An 8,756-nucleotide genomic window follows, 5' to 3' on the forward strand; every position below is an offset into this window, starting at 1 on the left:
CCTAGTGAGCGGCGGCACCGGCCAGAAGCAGATCTTAACCTCTGCCTTTTGCCCGACTTGGGTGTGAATCATGGTCATAAAATTCCTGCCCTGCCGCACCTCAAAGTAGGTTACAGGACCCTCATTCCAGAGGGGTCCTGCCTTAGACCCAAGATCAGGAAGAATCTGACCGAGCAAGCCCGGCGGGATGCCCCCTCCTCAGTTTATTGCCATCAGCTCACACCCCTTGTGTCCAGGCAGCCCTGTGTATCACTGCCCGTTCTTCACTGAACCCAGGTGTAAATCCAGCCCCAATCCCCTGGCTCCTGTGTGCTGCAACACCCTTGGTTAAATAAACTTGCTTTATTTTTTTTTTAAGATGTATTTATTTATTTGAAAGGCAGAGTTACACAGAGTGCAAAAGGGAGAGAGAGAGAGGTCTTCCATCCACTGGTTCATTCCTCAAGTGACTGTAGTGGCCAGAGCTGGGCCAATCTGAAGCCAGGAGACAGGAGCTTCATCCGGGTATCTCATGTTGGGTGCAAGAGCCTAAGGACTTGGGCCATCTTCCACTGCTTTCCCAGGCCACAGCAGAGAGCTGGATCGGAAGTGGAGCAGCTGGGACTTGAACCGGTGCCCATATGGGATGCCGGCACTGCAAGCAGTGGCTTTACCCTGCTACGCCACAGCACCTGGTTAATCTATCCTGGGCTGTAGGACTGTCAGCTCCGCCCCCTGTGATGGGTGGGGGAAAGATGCTACTTTTTCTCCTCTACATTCAGAAATGATAGATCACATCCCAGGTCCCACCCTCACCTGGGACATGGACTCATTGAGTGCAAGGGAGGGAAGGTTTATTTCCAGCAGCTACATGCATGTTTCTGCGCTCTCTTTTGCCTTGTCATGAATCGACAAAGCTGATGAGAAGTTTAACCTCCGGAGTGACTGCACTGCCCTCCAGTTGTCTCCGTGCTGTACCTATCCCCTCCCCTGCACGGAAACCCGTGTGGCTGCTGTTTCTCCACCTGTGGACCTTAGACCATACGGGGCACCCTCAGCACCTGGCTTCTGGGTGGGACTTGGTAAATATTTGCCCAAGGGAATCCAGTCCAGCTGTCCTCTGGCGGGGTCACCCCCACCTCTTAATAAAGTGGGATCGCCACGCTTTTCCTAGCCTGTGCCCAGCTCCGAGAGATTTCTGGGCCTCCCCAGTGATGTGCCCATGGCCCGTGCATGCATCTGTCCCTTAGAATCTGCAGCTGTGCCATCAGTGTGCAGAGAGGAAAATAAAAATCAATGGGGATTGGGGAGCAGACAGTTTGATGCCTTGGTGTGTCGCTTTTGGTGGAGGACCTGGGACTAAGTCATTTATAAAGAGTAGAACTTTACCTGACTCGTGGTCCTGGAGGCTGGGAAACCCAAGGGCGTGGTGCTGGCCTCGTGCTGGGTCCTGCCATGGTGGAGGGGCAGGAGGGGAAGTGAGCAAGGGGTGGATTGGCTTTATGACAGTCCGCCCTCTTGGCAACCGGCTCACTCCCATAATGAAGGCACTCAGCCCTCCCGCAACCTGATCATCTCTTAAAGCACCCCCCCCCCCCCGCACCGTCACAATGCTAATACAGTTTCCATGAAGCTGGCTCAAAAATGGACCTGGAACAGGACACCAGGCACTCCGATGTGGGATGTGGGAGTCCCAGTGACTTAACCACCTGTGCCACAATGCCCATTCCTGTCTTTGCATTTTAGAAATACATATTAAAATATTTTTTTGGAAAAAATATTTGTGTTCGAATGGTTTGACGTATTAGCTTTCTATTAACAATGAACAAATTACCCTTGAAATATAGCCGCTTAAAACTATAAATATCTCACACTTTCTGTGGGCCAGGAATCTGGGGATGGTTTAGCGCTGCCATTGTCACATAGCTCAAGATAGAAGTGGGCCAGCACCCGGCAGGAACTTGCTGGTGTGTGTGTATGGGCAGGGGCACTGAGGCAGGCAGCCTGCCGGGGGCCAGGGCCCGGCTTTGGTGTCACTCTGCTGCCACCTTGTGGCAGACACAGGAAACCGCTCCTCTCACCTCGATTTGTTTGAAAGGGAGAGCAAGAGAGGAGAGGGTGAGGTGGAGGGAGAAGTCTCATCAGCTGGTTCACTCGCCAAATGCCAGAACAGCAGGGGCTGGGCCAGGCTGAAGCCAGGAACCCAGAACTCCATCAGGGCCTCATCTTGTGTATTGGTTTGAGTCCTGGATTCACCCCCATTTCCCATTCCAGTTTCCTACTAATGCAGACCCTGCAGGGCAGCAATGATGACTCAAGTAATTGATTTCCGGCCAACCAGGTGGGAGGCTGGACTTGAGTTCCTCCTGTCTCCTGGCTGCTAGCTCCAGCTGGGTTCAGCCCCAGTGGTTTCGGACATCTGGGGAGTGAACAAGTGAATGGGAGTTTTGGGTGTGTGTGTGTGTGTGTGTGTGTTAGATTTATTTATTTATTTTTATTTCTTTGGAAAAGAGTTACAGAGAGAGGTAGAGAGAGATCACTCCCCAAATAGCCACAACGGCTAGAGCTGAGACAATCCGAAGCCAGGTGCCAGGAGCTTCCTCCAGGTCTCCCACATGGGTGCAGGGGCCAGCGGACTTGGGCCATCCTCTGCTGCTTTTCCACGTGCATTAGCAGGGAGCTGGATTGGAAGTGGAGCAGCCAGGACTCGAACCGGCGCCCATATGGGATGCCGGTGCTGCAGGCTGGGGCTTTAAGCCACTGTGCCACAGCGCCGGCCCCCATAAATGGGAGTTTTCTGTCTCTCTGTCCCCCACACCCCTCTTTGCCTCTCAGAATAAATCAGCTGAAAATGAGAAGCCTCATGAGCGCAGTGGAGGCGGCTGAGGCTGAGAGGGGGTGGGCAGATGGGAGGGGGGTGACGCTGGATTCAAGCTTGGGTGATTTGGGAGTCACCCTGCTTCCTTCTTTCTTCTTCATCCCCATGGATAGTCGTGAAACTCAAGGCCAAAGATAAGATGACAGATAAAGTAAAGGAAGCCCAGGATCATTCTTGGGAAGGAACACTCTCTGTAGCAAATGGTGCTAGGACACCTGGACACCAAATACAAAGAAAAGAGGCTTACTCCAACTCCAACCCCAAGCCTCTGCATGCTGATGGAGGAGAACCCGGAGCGAGGCGGAGAGAGCTGGTCTTGCTCCAGGTGTTTCTCGCATTCAGGGAGAATTTCAGTCTGAAAACGGAAAACATGTAGGGCTTACAAACTGGCCCCTTCCAGAGGCCTCAGAAAGGCTGTGTCTGATGTGCGTAGCATCCAGAATTGGGAATTTTCATATAAAAATTCGGATTGCTTGCTTTGCCTAAAAAAAAAAAATTGAGGGTCACAACACCATACCTGTGTCCCTGTGTGGAAGCCATGAACTGGATGGACAGGACACACACTGTCCAGTAGACCCCAGTTCCTCCACTGTGTGTTTCCTTCACGTGGCTTGCCTTATTCGTTTCAGTAATCTTTCCAGCCTCTGTCTCTGTTGGCATTTGCATTATGACCCTGCTTTAAAAATATAGCTCATGGGGCCAGCACTGTGGCACAGCAGGTTAAAGCCCTGGCCCGCAGCACTGGCATCCCATGTAGGTGCTGGTTTGAGTCCCGGTTTCTCAACTTCCAATCCAGTGCCCTGCTAATGTGCCTGGGAAAGCAGGGGAGGATGGCCCAAGTCCTTGGGAGATCCGAAAGAAGCTCCTGGCTCCTGGCTTCGGATCAGCTCAGCTTCGGCCGTTGCGGCCATTTGAGGAGTGAACGAGTGTATGCAAGCTCCTCCCCCCCCGCAACTCTGTCTTTAAAAAGAATAAAATAAATCTTGGGCCGGCACCGCGGCTCACTAGGCTAATCCTCCGCCTAGCGGCGCCGGCACACCGGGTTCTAGTCCCGGTCGGGGCGCCGGATTCTGTCCCGGTTGCCCCTCTTCCAGGCCAGCCCTCTGCTGTGGCCAGGGAGTGCAGTGGAGGATGGCCCAGGTGCTTGGGCCCTGCACCCCATGGGAGACCAGGAAAAGCACCTGGCTCCTGGCTCCTGCCATCGGATCAGCGCGGTGCGCCGGCCGCAGCGCGCCGGCCGCGGCGGCCATTGGAGGGTGAACCAACGGCAAAGGAAGACCTTTCTCTCTGTCTCTCTCTCTCACTGTCCACTCTGCCTGTCCAAAAAAAAAAAAAAAAAAAAAAAAGAATAAAATAAATCTTTAAAAATAATAATATAGTGTCGCTCCCCCTCTTCGTGGAGGAACGACACTGAACCCTGCCTAGGCTTCATATCCGAGTCACGGCAACATTATGTCGCTCCCCCTCTTCGTGGAGGAACGACACAGGACCCTGCACTGTTCTTTTGTCTGCTCGGCCCTCCCCGGGTTTGCTGCTGGTTCTTCCCGGGTTGGCTGCCGTTCCTTCCACCTCCGTGGAAGGGCGGTTCCCCCTAGCCACTTTCCCCACTTCCGCGGGGGAGCGGCACACCGCCGGCCGGCTCTCTCGGGGGCTGCACAGGTGTTCCTTCAGATAGATGTTCCCCTTAGATGTTCCTGGTGCATGTTGTCTCTCTCCTCCTTTATAGTCCTCTTCCACCAATCCCAACTCTGCTACCCACACGCCGAGTACGCTGCTCTCCTCCAATCAGGAGCAGGTCCTACAGTTTATTGGTTGAACTGGAGGCAGCTGTGTAGAAGCTGTTTCTCCCCTCTCAGTGCCATATTGTGGGAGAGCAGATGCATAGGATAAGTCTTAATTCCAGTAACTTAGTCTAGTCCGAGTTGCTCCCCACAATATAGCTCACTAAGTAAAAGGAGGTAGGCAACACATACCAGCACTTCCAATCTTACAGAGCTCCTTCCCTTTCTCTCCCTCTGTCTCTGTCTGTGTGTGTGTGTGTGTGTGTGTGTGTATGTGTGTGTTTGCTGTTGGTGGAAACTATGCCTATCAAGTAGTCATAAATCTGCATGATTTTGTTTCTCTTCCCCAGCTGGTAAGTCCTGGTCTTTGGAGTACTCTGAAGAATGCACTTCTGGCCAACAGAAGGCAGGATAACAGATTTCCTCTTTGGAATAGCGCCTCTCAAACTCCTGTGGGCGTGGTTAGTCAGGTGCTAGTTCAGGCTGCCAATCCTAGGCACCAGAATCAGTGCTCTTGGTCACTTGGGTCATGCTCCTTTGTTAATGGCTCTTGAGAATTTCTACTGGGCACAAGTGTGGCAGCATTTGTTCGAGAGCCTCCCTTGGAATTTTGAGTGATCTCATTTCTATTAACCTGTTGGGGTGGCATTGTGGGGCAGCTGGTTAAGCCTCAGAGTGCTAGATAAGCTGCTTTGCTTCCAATCCAACTCCCTGCTAACGTGCTTGAGAAATCAGTGGGTAATGGCCCAAGTATTTGGGCCTCTGTCACCCACAGGGGAGACCCAGATGGAGTCCCTGGCTCCTGGCTTCAGCCTGGACCAGCCTTAGCCCTTGGGGAGTGAACCAGTAGATTTTCTCTCTCTCTCTCGCTCTCGCTCTCTGTCACTTTACCTTTCAAATATATGAATAAATCTTAAAAAATTATTTTTTGATCCAAGGTTGGTTGAATCCATGGAAGCAGAACCCACAGGTATGTGAGCCAACTGCACTTACACCCTGATAACAACACTAGAGAGGCACAAGTTATGAAAATTGTTTAAGGTCATGTAAAGTACAGGAACCTGCACTTGAACTCAGAACTTCTGGTTCCAGGACCCGTTACTCTAAATTCCTTCTCTTTGTGGTGCTCAACATACCTCGTGTATGTCTGTGTGGACAGAAACAAATGATTCCACAATTATCAGGTTGAGGCCAAGGTTGGTTCCTGGGTGTCTTGCTTCAGGAACTAGGTGGGGCCGTTTGCCGGGAGCCAGGACAGAGATGGAGCGTGCTGGCAATTGTTTGAGTAACTTTGAATTATTGTATATGACAAAGCTTTCTTTCTGGAAACTCTGCTAGGTACTTCACATTTAAATTTTCGTGACAGCGGCCAGCATTGTGGCATAGCAGGTAAAGCTACTGCCTGTAGGGCTGGTATCCCATGTGGGTGCCTGTTCCAGTCCCAGCTGCTCCACTTCCAATCTGGCTCTCTGCTATGGCCTAGAAAAGCAGCAGAAAATGACCCAAGCACCTGTGTGGGAGACCTGGAAGAAGCTCCTGGCTCCTGGTTTCAGATTGGCCCAGCTCTGGCCATTGCAGCCATCTGGGGAGTGAACCAGCGGATGGAACACCTCTCTCTCTCTCTTTATCTCTCTCTCTCTGCCTCTGCTTCTCTCTAACTCTGTCTTTCAAATATAAATAAATCTTTTTTTAATAAATTGTCATGAAAGCTTTATGAAGTACTGTTGAAAGCCCGTAACTCTTTGAGTTCAGACCTGAATCTAAAGCTAATATTCTGACTGTGGAGGAGAGGTACCAGAAGTCTTAGCTGACTGCCTGCTTCTTGCTTGAGGGACCAGGCAGACTGAGATAAATGTGGTATATTAGAAATACAGATGGAAAAGAGAATTTTGGAGGTATAGGGTGGAGGGAATGGAACCACAAATCTGGTTTTCGATATAAATATCATTTGAGATGCCTGAGCGATGTCTACATGTAGTGGCACCGCAAGCTGTTGCATCATTAATGTTGCTTACAAATCTAAGAAAGATGAAATGCCGAACATCGTGTCCACAGATGACATGTGAATTCTTTGGAATGATTTGTGAAATTCTTTTCCACTAGAGTTGTAAGACAGGTTAACTTCAAAGTGTGAAATTTCATGCATATGAAATATATATATATATATAATATATTTATATATATAAATATATATTAAGGAAATTTCCCTATCTACCTATATCTTTTCATCTTAAAAATATTCTCTCATTCATGGTGTGGGAGCTCTGCTCTGTACGTTGTTTGCAAGTATCTGCTTGGTACTTTGATTTAAAATAAGCACGCATTTCATAAAAAAATATTTTCTCATTTACCAAATTCATTATGTTGATCATTCAGTAAGCATTTGATTGCCTCCAAAACCAGATACCATTCTCAATATTCAAAGATTTAAAATTATAGTAAAGTGCAGTAGGTGTTAAAATTAGGTTAATAGCCTGACCTTTAGTGACTGCCTGGGACACCACTCTTCCCATCTCCCATAGTCTGGAAAGTAAAGGAAGTCAGTCTCCTGACAGCCAGGGCTCCTGCGATCCCACCCCAGCACTCTGGCCAGGTTTTCTTCTAGATTGGCCATTGTCTGATCTCTCTTTTTTAATTATTATTTTTTTTTTTGACAGGCAGAGTGGACAGTGAGAGTGAGAGACAGAGAGAAAGGTCTTCCTTCCGTTGGTTCACTCCCCAGTTGGCCACCATGGCCAGCGCACCACGCTGATCTGAAGCCAGGAGCCAGGAGCTTCCTCCTGGTCTCCCATGGGGTGCAGGGCCCAAGCACCTGGGCCATCCTCCACTGCTCTCCCAGGCCACAGCAGAGAACTAGACTGGAAGAGGAGCAACTGGGACCAGAACCCGGAGCTTATATGGGATGCCAGCGCCGCAGACGGAGGTTTAACCAAGTGAGCCATGGCACCGGCCCCAAATTTCTAATTCTCTTAATACGTATGAAACAACTTTCTCTGTAACCACAATGAAAATCATATGAACTTAGGCCGGCGCCGCGGCTCACTAGGCTAATCCTCCGCCTAGCGGCGCCGGCACACCGGGTTCTAGTCCCGGTCAGGGCGCCGGATCCTGTCCCAGTTGCCCCTCTTCTAGTCCAGCTCTCTGCTGTGGCCCGGGAGTGCAGTGGAGGATGGCCCAAGTGCTTGGGCCCTGCACCCCATGGGAGACCAGGAGAAGCACCTGGCTCCTGCCATCGGATCAGCGCGGTGCGCTGGCCGCAGCGTGCTGGCCGCGGCGGCCATTGGAGGGTGAACCAACAGCAAAGGAAGACCTTTCTCTCTGTCCCTCACTCACTGTCCACTCTGCCTGTCCAAAAAAAAAAAAAAAAAAAAAAAGAAAGAAAGAAAGAAAGAAAATCATATGAACTTTAACGAGATTTTGGTAGAAAACTTTATTCTTCTCCCTTCTAATGGCTTAGATCTAGTTATACATTCTTGGGACTGGAGTTGTGGAGGAGCAGGTTAAGCAACCACTTAGGCCAGCATCCCCTGTGGGCGCTGGCATCCCATATAAGCTCCGGGTTCTGGTCCCAGTTGCTCCTCTTATGCTTATGCGCCTGGGAAAGCAGCAGAAGATGGTCCAAGTGCTTGGGCCCCTGTACTCACTTGGGAGACCTGAATGGAACTCCTGTCTCCTGGCTTCAGCCCGGCCCGGCCCTGGCTTTTGCAGCTGTTTGGTGGCGTGAACCAGCAGATGGAAGATTTCTCTCTCTGTCTCTCCCCCTCTCTTTCTGTAACTCTGCCTTTCAAACAAATAAAATAAAAATCTTTTAAAAAAATTATAAATCCTCACTGATATTTTTAGTCTGTCTTTTAGAGATAATTACTGAAATATTTACAGATGTCATTCTATGACATCTCAGTTCTGCTTTCAAAAGAATCTAGTATAAGTGGAGTGGATTTGCAGCAGAAACAAGGCTGGCATAGGTTGATGGTTTTTGTAGCTGGTAATGGGGATATGAGTGCTACTAATACTGTACTTTTACTCTTATATTGAATATTTGTAGTTTTCCATGATAAAGTATCATTTTTTAAACTTAAAAGTGAGAAGGAAACATGTAAAGACAATACCATTTGTGT

This window comes from Oryctolagus cuniculus, chromosome 18 (assembly GCF_051225735.1).
Source record: "Oryctolagus cuniculus isolate XC-2025 breed Fujian yellow rabbit chromosome 18, ASM5122573v1, whole genome shotgun sequence".
Taxonomy (NCBI): domain Eukaryota; kingdom Metazoa; phylum Chordata; class Mammalia; order Lagomorpha; family Leporidae; genus Oryctolagus; species Oryctolagus cuniculus.